This window comes from Etheostoma cragini, chromosome 13, assembly GCF_013103735.1.
Source record: "Etheostoma cragini isolate CJK2018 chromosome 13, CSU_Ecrag_1.0, whole genome shotgun sequence".
Taxonomy (NCBI): domain Eukaryota; kingdom Metazoa; phylum Chordata; class Actinopteri; order Perciformes; family Percidae; genus Etheostoma; species Etheostoma cragini.
Genome location: NC_048419.1, coordinates 8,967,536 through 8,983,378, shown reverse-complemented (window position 1 = coordinate 8,983,378; position 15,843 = coordinate 8,967,536). Strand labels below are relative to the sequence as shown.

General features: G+C 39.8%; 1 protein-coding gene across 2 annotated transcripts in view; it reads left to right on the top strand.

The window, feature by feature from the left end:
* The window catches only part of opcml (opioid binding protein/cell adhesion molecule-like), a 358,727-nt gene that overhangs the window by 201,700 nt on the left and 141,184 nt on the right, over positions 1-15,843 (top strand). The gene's annotated exons all lie outside the window — the stretch shown is intronic.

The following is a 15,843-nucleotide window of genomic DNA, read 5'->3' as shown; positions in this document are numbered from 1 at the left end:
CTCAGATGTGGGGGATAAAATTCTTAATTTTTAAAAGATTATACTAATCCCCTGAGGATAGGGTTTATGGCAGATTTGCATTGGGTTAAGAACACAGATGACCTCCTTACTTATTACATATTTCTAGAGGTCCACAGGTACTACTAATTATGTGTGAATAGGGCTTATGGTCTTTTTAGAGGGCATACACCCCATGCATCTACATCATATTGTCCTTTAAACTTTTGAGTCAAAGAGTAGCAGCTGCTGAAAATTTAGTTTTTACTGAAGAGCAGTGGCTTACCCTGATGTTGCTGAGGACTCCGGGGTGCCTCAATGCACGGTGACATCACTGTAGGGTGTGGAAAAAGGACACTTTTTGACATTGCAGCTGTAATTTAGAAGTGTTGTCCGGTTGTGTTTATGTGACATCATCAGTAGGTGGCATCGATAGGTGCAGAACAGCCTCAGCAAGAGCTTTATGGTCTCCAAACCAAACTGCATGCCGTCTCCGAGTCACACTGCTGTCTATGTGGGAGTTCCTGTCTGACACTGTAGTGGGCACTGTGGAATACCTACAGCACCCACATAGGTGGATCGACAATGAGGTCGACAAAAGCAAGCAAGCATGCAAAGGACGTCTCTTTGTTAAAATGGGTACAGTGGCTGTAGGCCGCCATTGGCCACAGTCTATTGTGAGACTCACAGTTTAACGGGATTGTTGAATCTGAGGAGTACTCCTACATTTGCAACTACACTTTAAGAGATGGTTGTGGCTCAGAAAAGGTTGTACAGTAAATGCAGGCTCGGCAGTTTAATCCCTGGCTCCTCTTGTCTACAAGTTGAAGTGTCATTGATCAACCAAACTGAACCGCAAATAGCTTCTCATGGTCTGGTGGTTTGTGTAAAAAGCTTTGGATAAAAGAGCTACCTATATGTAATCTTATCATTATTAAACACATTACAGAGAGAATGTGAGTGCATGCTCAGCAATTAAGCCGGTTAATTAGTGACATAAATGCATTAGATTTAAAAAAAAACAAACAAGCAAAATAAAACAATAGAAATACAGCCTCAAGCACTTTGCCATTAGGGGGTACATTAAAAACAGTGGGAGGTGGTAAACTTTTTCTGCACCCACACTCAATACTATTTAGTATTTTTTTTTATTTATTTGTTTATTTGAAAAGGGGACAATGTACACTGATCAACATTCAAAGCAAATGTAAGCGTACCCGAGTTAGCCGTAGGCTAATTTTCATCGGCAGTCCCCTAGCCAGATGTTAGTAGGCATCCTAAAATAATATGTAATATGGATAGTAATATGGATTGCTAGAATTGTTAAATGCGTTAAAAGACAAAGAGAAAAATAAATGTTCCTCATGATTATTAATATTGGTTATCTACTTCACAGCACTATGAACTTCATCTGTTAAATTGTGGAGAACGTATATCCATCAGCATTAGTCTTAGATACCAAAACCTGGTGCCAATAAAGCACCAGTTCCTAAACCACCGGTATCAAACAGCCTCATTTCAGTGCCATTTAAACGCCTGCGCTGCCCTCTGGAACTCCGAAACAGACCGCAGAATGTCATGTTAACCTAGCCTTAGCTAGTAGCTGGCTTAAACACAGTTTAAACACTCACAGCTAACATATGTCTGTGTTTCACTGAAGAGGGACGTCCAACAGTCTGCAGCTAAAGACACAGAGGAGACTAGCTGTGGACACTACCACTGTAATGCTGTGGTACATTTAATGTTTCACAAAGTGCCCTTCTTTAACAACAATTAACTGGTGAAATTAGATATTTTTAATGCAATATAAATGAGCCATTTAAAATTGAACTTATGGCCATAGCAATATACAAGCCGATGTTCAATGTCGCTAATTGTGTTTTTTTGTTTTTCAGTTGAGGCACCAGCGCCTTTTTTAAAAGTATAATTTTAGCAGAAGACTCAAGGGAAAAAAAGAAACAAAAACCTATACCTAACGCTAATCAGCACATTTTGTGCCTCCCCGCCTAATTTGCTGGCCACCTCGATGTTACACTCCCCATATGCCATGACACACATCTGAGTAATATCTGAGACAATTACTGTAACACCATAATGCCTTCATGCTTCTGTCTGCTGGAGTGATGCGTCAGAACAGTACACTGAGACCTTTTAGTGCTATTCTATGTGTCAGTTCAAGACATCTATTTAGAGTGTCTATTTTAAAGTATTTCCCATTTTTCAGCAACTTTTTCATTCAGGCATCCATTTTTGTGTTGCATTTCTGCTGCTGTTCCCAGTGATTGCTTGTCAGTCACAACTCTTAACCTGATGTTGAGTTAATAAAGTCTCCGTAGTCAACCCGTCACTCAGAACTCGTAAAATACGACTGTTTGGACAGTGGCTGCAGAATCTAACACAACAAAAAAGGCGCAGTTCTGCGTGTTTGTGGAATGCACCATAGTACGTAAAGCAAAAATCCCACGTAGGGAGGTTGGTTGGGGTGGCGGACGGGTCAAACATAGGATTTTCACGCAGGAGACCGGGGTTAGTGTCCCGCGTGTTTCCTAAAGTTGCTTTCTTCTTTAAATGTCCCGTTCCTCCCACGTTTCACAGAAACGGAAGCCCACCCACAACCTTTTTCCTCATGTGACCAAGCATCCGTACTTTAGAGTGAGACTCTGTTGCGGTAGTGGTCTCTCTGTTCAGTTATGGCAGCTATCACTACTCATGCTAATGAAGCGGCATTCCCCCTTGTTTTTAACAAATCACATTATGTGGCATAAAAAAGAGCAAAATGGATGTGTTGAATCTTTATGCAGATAAAATGATACATGCAAATAATGTAAACATTGTTAAAAGGTAACTTTTCTTTGTACGCGAGACCCCTGCAGCTAACGTAACGTTAATAGACAATTGCTCATCCTCAGTTTGCGTCCACTTAAAGTGCTGCTTCTGCCACCGGCAGGCTCAGATTGTTGTTATTATAAGTGTCTGACAACATTATGAAAAGGATCCCTACAAAGACAGAACCTTTTTGTTAAAGAGTAAAATCCCTTTTGTTTAACTGAAAAACATCCCCGGAATCGTAATCGCCAAACCCACCAGAATCCATTTAAATAATCAGCACTTATATGTCCACATGTCAGTTGGTAAATTAAGGGTTTATTTTAACCAAACTGGAGTAGTGATTGATTGTTTTATTATGTTTCTGTCAACTTTGAATGAAGTGTCTTTTTACAATAATAAAATTACTCTTTCTTTAATTGGAGTCTGGTGGGTTTGGCGAAAGATATTCTGAGGATGTTTTTATGTTTAAAAAATATTACTCTTTAACAAAAAGGTCTATACATCTAGTCGACAATGCCACACACTTGCTTAAAAGTGGAAGTGTTTTAAATCTTGTTGTTCCTATCAGTCTCTTAGACAAAAAAACATAGGAGAATAGGGTCCAGGTTAAAAAACAAACAGATTTACCCTTTAAGGCACGCCTTAGCGGAGGCAGTAGCTCCGTCTGTAAGGAGTTGGGATGGGAACCGACGGGTTACAGTTACAGTTACAGTTTAAGTCCCCCAAACTGACCACAGTGGTTGACTGGGAGCTGCAGAGGGGCCAGTTCACGTTCTGGGTACTGCCAAGGTGCTCTTGAGCAAGGAAAAACACCCTCAACTGCTCTGGCTATCTTTTCATCGAGAGGTGCCGCCCCTTCACTCTGACATCTGTCCATTAGACCATGTGTGTGTATTTCAGGCCTATCTGTAATGTCTGCAATAACTAACCTAGTGAAAGTGGGTGATGATGGCACAGTGGATGTGACACTTACCGTTGGTGTGGGAGACCCACGTTTGATTCCCACTACCATATATCTATGATAGAGGCACAATCCAGAGGCGTGCGACCTCGGACATACAGGTTAAAGCAATGTAAGTTACTTTGGATAAAAGTGTGAGCTATGTAATGTAATAATGAAAACGTTGTAATTTCTCTAAATAAGTCTAAATTATTAGGGTAAGTGTTATAGTCTGTCAATGGAAGAAAATATGCACAAATATTTTAAAATCACCAAATGTAATCATTCTTTTTCAGTATAGGTACTATAAACTACTCTCAAATGGATGCTAACCTAAGTCTGTACACAGGATAAACAAACATTACTCATTGTAACTGATCACTTCTTGTGTTACATTTCTTACAAGGAAGTAAATACAAAAGCTTTATCAATGAGTCCCTTCTGTACTACTGGATACTTATTTGTTACATATTTGTAGTGACATATTTGTCAGTGTCACTGCTGACACTCAAAGTTTTGATGTCTTCAATTGGAGAAAAAATAATTTAAATAATGACACAAAAGTCCAGGAGTCAGCTAATGAATCCAAAGGGAATAGGTTGTTATACAGTGTTTCTCAGCATTCAGCATGTTTGGTTACTTAAAGGTATCTACATAAGAGTGACATGACACTGTCATGGACATGTCATAAAACTTAATTTAAACTTTTTTGTAAGTCTCATTCAGTTTTGTCATGATAAGTTAGGGTTAGGGTTATTGTTAGGGTAAGGGTTGGGTTAGGGTTAAAGTTACTTGTTCAGCGTTACAATTCTATGGCACTGGCCTATTGAGCCAAGGAAAAAAAGGGGGTTAATGTAAGTCTGAGGGAGTTGGATGGGCTACTATTGAGTAGGGGGCAGATGGGTTGGCAGTGCAGAGGCAGCTCTGTCACTCCGAACGCGGGGGAGCGGGGCCCGAACCCCAGGCAAGGGACAACCACTGGACAGCGGAGCAGAGGAAAAATCAGGGGATCAGGGGCTGTATACAGGTCTGGATGTTTAACCCTTGGGTTGTCTTCCTGTTATGAATGGACGTTCGTTATGAACTTGTCCTTACAGGTAAAAAAAATTAAACAAAATTTATTCTGGCCTTCTCCAATGTTTTTGTTGCTTTTTCTGATTTGTCACTTTTTCCATGCTGTTGGCGCTTTTTTTAAAACATGAGCAGGTTTAATAACAGGTTGTACACTTATTCTTGGAATTCATGGTCAACAAACCTCATTTATATGAAATTATACATAATTCTTTAGTTAAAAATGCAGAAATTATGAATTATTTAGACTAATAGTTAAGATCTAAGGATGTTGAGTGGATCACAGATGGGTATATGTCAAAGTTTAGTCCGGATACTATTTTGAAACCATTAAACAAAAAGAATTCAAATGCTATAAGATTAAATTAAATACCCAAAAAATTCAATAAAAGTAACCATTAATTTTACCTGAGGAACGTTGTATGGAATCATCCATATTATTTTGGGGCAATTTGGTTGAAAGAAATCCATATTTCTGATATAAAACACTTTGAAATGGGTCAATTTGACCCAAGGACAAAAAAAGGGTTCAAGTTTAACCGGAATGGAATTTATGGTTAGAAAGGAAAAAGGTACGTATAGAGAGAAGAGATAGAATAAGTAAAAACCTAAATAAATAATATGGGAAAAATAGCTGAAGGTCTAGGAGAAAGGCTGAGAAAGTGCTAAAAACCTTCATAATAATATAATATAAGATCAAAAGTCAATTATTTCCATGCATAACATAAGTTATGGTTAGTGTTAGGGTTCATGTGTCATGATTGTACCATGGCAGTTTCGTGTCACTCTTACGTAGAAAACTTCAAGCAAAGTGTTACCGCATGTTCTCATGTTCAGCATGGTGACATAGTGATACATGACTCACTTAAAAACATCAATTTATAATACAAAAATGACTTCCTTGATGCCACAGAAGAGAATAGTGTCTGCAGGCTGCTGCATTGAACCACAAGCACACAATGACCGGGTAATAACTTTGACAGAGAAAAGGGTTTACTACCAACTATTAAATGATAGTTAAAGTAAGTTTAATGTAGTGTATTACACAGTCATCAAGTGTTTGTAGTATATTCTCTTATAATTATTTGTTCAGGCTCAAATATATATACTATATGTATGCGAATAGGTTGCACACAATGCCAATTGGACTCTTGTCGGCTGTGGGGATGCGGAGAGTACTATTTAGTCTGATGCCCGAATATTGTGTTGGATTTTACAGGTAACACTGGGTTCAACCAATTCTTCGTCACCCAATGACAGTGTGAGAAGACACAAACACACACACACACATTACAGTTCCACAAGGAATATAAAATCATTATCTACCCAAGAACAACAGTATAATATCAGGCTGGCAGTGAGCCAGACCTGTGTAATTCCTCTTTATTACAGTAAAACCTAATTTTTAAAAGATTTTACATTTATGTTGCACTAGATCAACAGCTGGAGGAATTCACAAACACACTGCTACACTCAGACACACTTCATTTTGACAGTACTACAGGCAAATTGATCCAGTTATGTTTGTGAGTCAGAGTCACACATTTATAGATAGATACCATTCAGACATCTGTATTTATTACAATTTAAACATATTCGTTCTCTCAGATGAGCATTAAACGACCACTGAAAAAGTTAGCTGTAAAACATCAAGCATGGACAGAGTGTTACAAGGAGCTTTTAGACTTCTACTCATTAAAGCAGAAACTGCAAAAAACTAGGAAATGAAAGTTTTAAAATAAATGTGCCATGAAGAGGGCGTATTTGCCTGCCTGAGTACAAAAAGAAAGAAAAAAGTATACTTTGCCATTTTTATTTTGCTGTGAGAACAAGTCATTTGAGCTTTAGGTCTTAAACTCGTTGCAGGTCTCTCTTGTTAGCACCATCCTCCATCCTCCAGTCAGTGGTGTAGATCTTTTTGGTCTAAGGCACATTAGTCTGGATCAATAAAAAGTACATTTCCAGGATAAAGCCTGACATCCGCTCTCTGTCTCAAAATCACTTTGATACAAGAAACATCAACAACAATAATCGAGCTAATAAGCTACACACTGAAATGTCACGTTTTTAAGAAAAATAGAATTGTGCAACAAGGCAAGCCTGCTTGGTTCTTTAGGGGAATGATTGTAAAGATTTATAAAGAATATGTTTAGGGCATGTCCTTTGTAACTGGGCCGTTTGGGACTGATTTTTGCTATTGCTGTAGACAAAGTACACACAGAGATACACTGGCAAGAGACAATGAGGTGTAACTATGCCTCAGCTGATTTTAATAGCTCACATTATTGATTATGTCAACAGTTTACTTTATTTAATATTGCATGTGGAGTTTTCTTTTGGGCAGAACAAGTTCCTTCCTGAGACAATCAGCACCTCCCAAGACGATTGTGATTGGCTTAAAGAAATGCAAATGACCCATCGAGTTTTTTTCTCCTATCCCATAATGCAATCAGACATTACTTTACAGAGTTGTTGAGATACAGCTGCCAATGAGAGACTAGAGGTACTCTCACAGCCCTGTCAGATAAACTCACAAAAATATAACTAATTATTATAGAAAAGTGGAAATTACTTTTTTTATACAACTGAAATGTCTATAAGGTGTTTTGGCCGCCCCGGAAGCTCACCAGGTATCCGCTTTTGTTTCAATGTAATACTTTACAAAGATTACCTTGAAATGCTTCTGGTAGTTTATTTAATCATCTTCCATCACACTGTTACCCCAATCTTACCATCTTATTATCATGGTATAATGTAAAGGGCTAACCTGAGCTTATTACAACTTCTATACACAGGCACATTTTCTCTGCTCCCTTGATGCCTGTCTACTGGTCACTTCCCTAGTAAACAAAAAATCTGTGGATTATAGAGCGAGGCTGTCAAACACGCGGCCAATGGGCGGGAACCGGTCTAGAAAGGCTCCAAATCAGACCCACTGGATGACTTTGCAAAGTGTGAAACTTGCAGAGAAGTAATTAAATCCAAATTGATCACTTTAATCTCACAGAATATCCAAGTTCTTTTTCTGTAAATTTACGACTTTAATATTTGAGAGCCCAGGTTTTTTTCTCTGACTATTACCCCTCTCTCTCCCGGGTCTGTAACATATGTTTTTTTTCTACAATGGCCTTGCTTGCTAGCTAACAGGAAACTCTGTGGAAGATAAAGTTCCTGATCTTTCTGGAGTGGTTTACAGGTCTGTCCCAGCTTTTTGGTGTTTTCTGCCCCCAACTTCTCCTTCCTGGCAACGCGGCAATGGTTATGTTTAGGGATAGCTGCCTGGAAGGCGACGTTGGAGGCCAAAAAAACAACACCGTCGAGCTCTGGCCCACTTGAGATCAAATTATTGGGCTGTAGAATAGCCTCCCACTACATGCTGTAAAAGCTCACTCGGGTGACAATTTTAAATCCAGATACAAAACCCACCTTTACTCATTATTAAGTACGCCTATATCTATTTGAAATGATATTGTATCCTATTATTTCATGTATATTTGGCATGTTTACGGTGGGTATGATGTGTTACAGCAGACATCTATCTATCTATCTATCTATCTATCTATCTATCTATCTATCTATCTATCTATCTATCTATCTATCTATCTATATGTCTATCTATCTATCTATCTATCATACTAGAGCCAGCCTTACCCACCGTCCTGTCTGCATCCTTCCCAAACAGACCTATTCACTCATTCCCTTATGTGACTGGTTTTGTATTTTTAATATATATTCTGCTTTAATTGCTGTTCAGTTGTAGTATTGCTGTCTGTTATGTCTGTGTTCCTTTAATTAAGTGCACTGAGACCATGTCTAATGGTGGTTTTACAATTTAAATAAATTTGGTAAATTCGGTTATATTGATACACTGATGCCACTATCAGCTTTATGTACATGGTAAATTAAAGCTACAGTAAGTGTACATTGCATTTCTGTCCTTTACATTTCAAATGTAAATCATCATACACGGTATGCAGAATAACAATAGAAAGCATAACATTCTTACTATGTGATGTTATGATGAAATTTGATATTAATGCATGGAGATATCATTTATGTTTTAGTCTATGGTAGCAGGCTGCCATTTACAGTGATGGAATACAAGCGTGCATAATTAATTCCAGTTTACATTGAATGGTTACACAATTTTTCTCGAACAAATGTGTCTGGTCTGATAGAAATTCATTCTGTCATTTAATCTGCTGTTGCTGATCCTCCAGAGCAATGAGAGAAAATGATGTGTACATACGGAGCAACACAATGGCTCGCCTGTATGGCCCTCACTCTGCCAGGCATCCCCTCATCAATCTTACTGGGGGAGTCTCGCAGGGAGCCAGCTGTGCCTGTTTTGAGGCTGTGATGCTTGACAGCTTAAATAGAACGGCAGGCATGATGTCCGTTCAGTGACAGAATAAACAGCATTTTCAGACATGTCTCAGTCTTACCTGTGTGATTGCAGAAGCTGAAGTGCCAGGCCTGGTATTAACGCATGCTCCAAGGTTGAATGGCTCTTTGATTGACCTGAGGTCAGGGAGGTGGCAGAGGCGGACTGGCAGGTAACACAAGCGACGGGGAACAAGGGCCCTCTGCCTTCAGCTTCACTGCCTCGCCTGATTTTCCAGTTTCTCTCCCCTCCCCTGTCACTTTTCCTTGATCCTGTCTTGGAACACAAGTCTGCTTAGCTAAGAGCTGTTTTATTTGTCCTTGTGACTGCTTCAGAGATCAAGTATGGGGGTCAACAGTTCATCAGCAGGCGAGTGCTTTGTGCAGTGTAGGAAGAAGCTTTTCATCGTGGAAAGATGTGGATAATTTATGCTTACCATGCCACAGGAATGCTGCGGTGGCCGGGAGTGTTTCAGGGAGCAAGTGGCACTCTGTACATTGTCCAAAAGACACCAAAATGCAGGATTAGAAATGAAAGTTGTCCATAAAAAGATTTTTTATTACACCTTTTTTAAAGCGCCATCAGGGGAGTAATGTTACTGGAACCAACGTGGGGTAAATGCCGAGCACTTCCATATTTTCTGGCAGTGCCAGGTTATTGTACCGTATTGGCAGGACATCAAGCAAAAAGGCCGTGACAAGGAAGAGGCTAAAATGAGAGCCTCCCACCATTTTCCACAAAGTCCAAAAAGACCAATTTTTCCACATCTGGATCAGGTGGACTGACTTTATTTGACCTGAGAAAACAATTTAAGGGCACTAGACTAATCCCCTCCCCCCTTTTCTATTATCTTTCGTTATCTTCTTTGTCCAATTGTTTTTCACTACCATTGCCCAGTCAGTCCAGGATTTTGCGATGTCCCCGTGATTTAGGTATGACTCAATTTTTGTATTTAATTTACCTATCTGTAAAAGCTTTCCATGTCCAGGTATTTAAAAAAAAAATCTGTGTGCCTGGTTGTCTGAGTTGGTAGAGCACAAGCCCATATTAAGAGGTTTACTCCTTGACACAGCATCCTGCGGCCCTAGGCTGCATGTTACACCCACTCTCTCCCCCCTTTCATGTCCTCATCTGTCCTGTCGAAATAAAGGCCTTAAATGTCCCCAAAAAAACATAAGCTGTGGAAGAGCTAGAGAGTAAAATGAAAATGTAATTCCCTTGTTCACCGTACATATGGACAATGATCTATGTATCTACTTGCAGTAACACCAATATGTACACTGTTAAAGGATTGCTTTTCCAAATAACATCAAAAAAAGAAAATGGTCCTTTTTTTCTGTGCCTCAGCAAAAGCAAATGGGTATATAAATGAAAGCAACTGCCATTCTCCAGCCAGACGCTCAACACACTGAGCCTCACAAGCTGTGAACTCAGCAGCAGCCCATAATCCAAACTTTAACCCAGCCCAGAGGAGGCGGTGCGCCCCAAATCCCACATCAGAGCTGAATAGACTTTGTTAATAAGTGCTGCAGATTTATTATTATCGCATTTAAAGACAGGTTAAGTATATCAAGCCACCATTGTACAAGTAGGTGTAGAATTTTAGACTGTGAGTAACATGTTGTTCCTGATATGAGGCAAGGAATTTCAATCATACCCCCTTCCCCCCCATTGCAGGTGTTTGCCTTTGCTCTGAGAGCGAGAGATGGAGAGAGAGCAAAACATGATGACAGATAACAAGAATGTGGCGGGATGATGGTGGTGGGGAGGTGTCAGGTGCACTATTTTCTCTGACATTGTTATTGCACAATGATAAGCTGTTACACAGGGCAGACCGGGATTTGACTGCAGATGGAATCTAGGCCATGTGTAGGACTCATCTTGAATTTGTAGCCTCCCAGATTGCTCATGGGGAACAGGAAATAGTTGCTCCATCCCTCTGTCATAGCCCGGCCTGGCGTGTAATTAAAGGCTAACGGGATGCTGTTTTGCAGACTCAGGCTGCCTGAAATCCTCCTAAATGCACTTTTACAGGTGCGGTCAGTTTGTATGTGTGTGTGTGTGTGATGTGTTTATACCTGCTGTTTAAAAGATTTCTGTGTACACATATTTATGTCCAGTCCATGGGGAGGAAGCCATTGTGTACTGGGGGAGCTAGCCTGTGCCAGCGTCTATTCAAAAGTTGATTATGTTTTTGGCTCCATATTGCTGACAATTACAAAGTCCTTCTCCTTTAGAGAAATTTCTACTAGAAAGCCAATGTGGTCGCATTCACTGTGCAGAGAATCTGCCAGTTTTACTCCGATAGCTAGACGGTGCTGGGAAGCATTGCAAATAGACGTGAAATGCAGACAGGCGCTCACAAATACACATTAGGAATACATTCTCCATTCTGCAGATCTTTTTACAACATTTTTGTTTCTCAAAGAGCAGAACCGAGCATTTTAGCCTTGGTTGATAGCCCTGGAGTTTCAAGTTGTCTGGATCAAAAGCGCCAAATGTCCCGGTTTTATAAACAGCAATGGTGGAACAAAAGGGATGATGGGACTCAAAACAGCTCAGTGTTTCTAAATGAAATCAAAACTTGTGCTCCAAACAGAATATTAAATTAACTCCAATCTTGCATTTGACGGCTGTTAAAGCCTGAATATGATTTGGGACGCAGCCTTTGTGTCGGTCTACAGTTTTAGAAACAGCACATTGTTATATAGCATTGTCATATTGAGTCAGAACCAGTGAAATAGTAGAAATTATAAAACACTCACTGATACTTAAATGCAGTACCATGCTGGTGAAGCATCTGTAATACTAATCTAGACTATTCACGCTGTGGTTGACACTAACATTGCATGGCATCACATTAAAAGGTCAACTCTCAGTCATCAGTGTGTTTCATATGCTCCCTTAATGTCATTCAGTTTACTCACCGCCTCGCCCTTTAGAGCGCTGACACACCGATCTCACTTCAGAGAGCCCGCGGCGCCAAAAACCGACAGCTGCCTCATGTCGGATGCTAAGAGTTGCACATGAACGCATCGCAAAGACAACGGTCAACAATGAGCTGGCCTCTACATACGTATGTTATGCACCTGCACAGGAGGAAATGACTAGTCAGTGATTTTTATTTTTACAAGCACGTTGTCACCCAAACAGTCCAGCCAACTATTGAATTTCCTGATGAGTCCCCAAGACAAGAAGGGGAATCAGCTGCAGGACTTCCTTTCAGCTTTCGTTATGCAGCGTCATGCTTGACTGGGGGGAAACTAGACTGGGTAAGACCCGCCCACTCTGCCGGCGAATTGATTTCTCCCTGCATCTCGGTGTGGAAACCTGCACGTTTCCTTCTCCTGCTTCAGTTCACAGTTATGCGAGAACCAATCACAAACTGGCTTATCTATGGAGACGGGTATGGCTGTGGCCTGGAGCATCCCATGTCATGCCGTCCCGTCTCATGAAATCCCCTAGCTTCTACTTTTCAAAACAAAAGCTTGCATCTGAAATGAAATAAGCTTGCGTTGACTATCTTGCTAATGAATAAAATACTTGAAATATCTGGTGTTTTTAACTAAACAGAAACGGCAATCTGCCTACCCGCCTGGTGCTTGTATGTCCCCGAGCTTCTACTTTTCAAAATAAAAGCTCACGTCTGGAATAAAATACTTAATAAAATATTTCTCTTACTTTTACTTTTGAAAATACTTGAAATTTTTTTTTTTTTTTAACTAAACAGTAACGGGAATCAGACTGATTAATAAAATACTTATAGGCAAACTAAAAAATTCCTTATTTCGCTGCAACCTGGGGCCTCCCTTCTCATGCCCTCTTGCCATGCTGGTATTTGCAGCAAGTGTGCAAACAATATAAAATATAAACAAGAGTCTAGCATGTTTATTTTTGGATTCTTGTTATTGTGTGTGCAGATCCTTACAGTATCTCTCCTCATGAAATTCTGCCATTAGTTGGCAGAAATGGCTGCGTCACTGATGAAGGTTTCATCAAATGAACGTTAACATCAGAGACACAACACTAACATCAGCAAACTATATGTCTGGCTAAAATTGTTACTTGAACAGTTTTTAACGTTTTTTAATTGATTGCAACAAACATGGTCACGAACTTTGGTGTAGTTAGTTGAAGGACTTTTAAATTGCATAAAGAGTCATTTGACCTATGCCCATTGGTCACGTCTCTTTTGCAGAGACTCCCGAGACCAATGCTACATCTCAAATCTATTGAGCTTGACTTGGTCTGGTGATAGCCAGACTAGGGGGAAACACCTTCCGCTTCCAAACATTTCTGTGTTTTTCACAGTGTTAGTAGTAGAGTCACCAACTGTCGGGCCCCGCGTCCCCAGTGTTTGAGTCCAAGTCCAAGTCACCAAAGAAGAGTCTGAGTCGAGGCCGAGTCAAGTCATCATTACCTGAGATTTGAGTCAGAGTTGTATTACGAGTCTAGAGAAAAGCGTCTCGAGTCCGAGTCCAGGACTCAAGTATTCCATAACTAGCCCCTGCATGAAACTGTTACAGACTAAATATGTATCAACATCTTACAGTATATCACCTTTTTATGACCTATTACGTATAAAAGTAGATATCCAACTTCCGAGTATGATTTCATAAATCCTTAATTCCGAGTTCAAGTCATCAGTGCACAAATGCATGTTGAGTCACGAGTCCAGAGAATAGCAACTCCAGTCCAAGTCCAAAACTCAAGTACTGCATCACTGTTTGTCATGAAAATTTCTGTAAATGTTTTCATAAGCGGATGATGCATTTAGTTTTATACACGCCTCGTTAGCCAACAGGTTTAGAGCTACATCTGACCTTGGCGGCTGTACCACCCACCATACTTCGCCCTGATAGGCAATATTGAACTTTACTGTTTTTGCCTCTAACAATTTGGACGAGGGGTTGGGTTTTAGAGACAGTGAGAATGAAATAGATTAAAGCAGATAAAAACAAAGGGCAGCAGTGAAAAGATTCATTTATTGTTGTGAAATCCCTGATCCAAATCTTACAGATCGCCTCTGATGTCCATTCTTCTGGCTGAACTGTCAGCTACACACAACCAGAGACAGACAGTTCTGCTTAATGTGTCGAGACCAGGTGTCTTCAATGTTATATAAGCCAAGAACACCTTATCTGAGAGAGGGACAGAACAGGGACCCCTACTACATTATAAAATGAAGTTGCATAATTAAATAGGGGTATAATAAAAGCCTTTAAAGTTCCCATATTATGAAAAAAAACACTTGTTCTGGGTGTTTTGGGGGGTTATTTTGTGTATGAACCTGACAATTAGCGTTTTAGTGCAATAGAAAAACTAAGCTATGAAAATATTTGTTGAAATGATGGTATGTATCCTTTTTTAACGTTGAACATACATGTGGCACAGTAAGTCCTTAGGATGAACTGTATCTGTGGCTCTTAGTGACTACCTCACCTATAGGCTGGCCCACCTGCTGACAGGAAAAAAGACAAGTGACCACATTATACCTTTTATACGCTCCCTCCACTGGCTACTTCTTCACTAAAGGATTGATTTCAAAATCTTACTGTTAACTTTTAAATCCATCCAAGGATTGGTGGCGCCTCAACTGACCGATCTCCTTCATGCTCATACTCCAGCAAGAGTGCTGAGATCGCCCGATCTTCTCCTCCTGGATGTGCCAAAAACCAGGATCATAACCAGAGGTGATCCGGTGAACCTGCCATACTCTCAAACATTTCAATCTCTTTCTCTGGCCTTTCCTTCCAACTAAGGAAAGATGTTATTCCCTTTTATTTGTTTCTGATTTTCCTTTGTGATTTGCTCTGTATTCAATTGTTGTTTTGATGTAGTTTTTACCTTGTTAAGCAATTAATTGACATTGACATTGTTGGCAAGTTAGACAGTGTGCGGGACTTTCTTTGCAACTTTTGCCCTACTTACCCCCCCCCCCAACACACCTGTCTCGCATTATAGATGTGCTAAATATTTTTCTGCACTAAAAACAAGAAAATAATAATATTAATAAAAAACGTAATAATAATAGGAATTTTGTGTGCCGCCCTAGCAGTACCCCCCCCCCCCTCCCCCCAGGGGTCCAAAACACAACGTTGAATACCTCTTTTACTTAAGTTTTGTTTTTATTAGTTAGTTTATTTATCAGGGACCATGCACAGTTCAAGCCCTCTACCAGAGTTAGCTATGCAGCTAATTTACATGTGGTCCCTAAACTGCCTTAGACAATCAAAATGTGTTTAAAAAATGTGTAAAATTCCAAGCAAATAAGCCTAAAAATAAAAAATAAAAACGGAATTTAACAAATTAATTAATGTTGCAGACCAATACATGGGATGTCAATAAATTTGAATATGTTTTGTTTATTTTTTTTGCTGACGGACAGAAATTCCACATTTACAAAGTAGTTTAGCAATTACTTCACAAACAATACAAATGTGTGGAAAACAATTCCCTGGCCATGAAGAGTGTATGCAACTATTCACAGGTTACAATAAAGGCCGTGTTACTCTCTGAACACATTTCCAAACACATTTATGTAAAAAACATCTTCCCTCTGTTAGCCACAGAGAATCAAAATGTTCAAATCAGCTTTTTTAGGAGCAGCCAACTGTCTTAC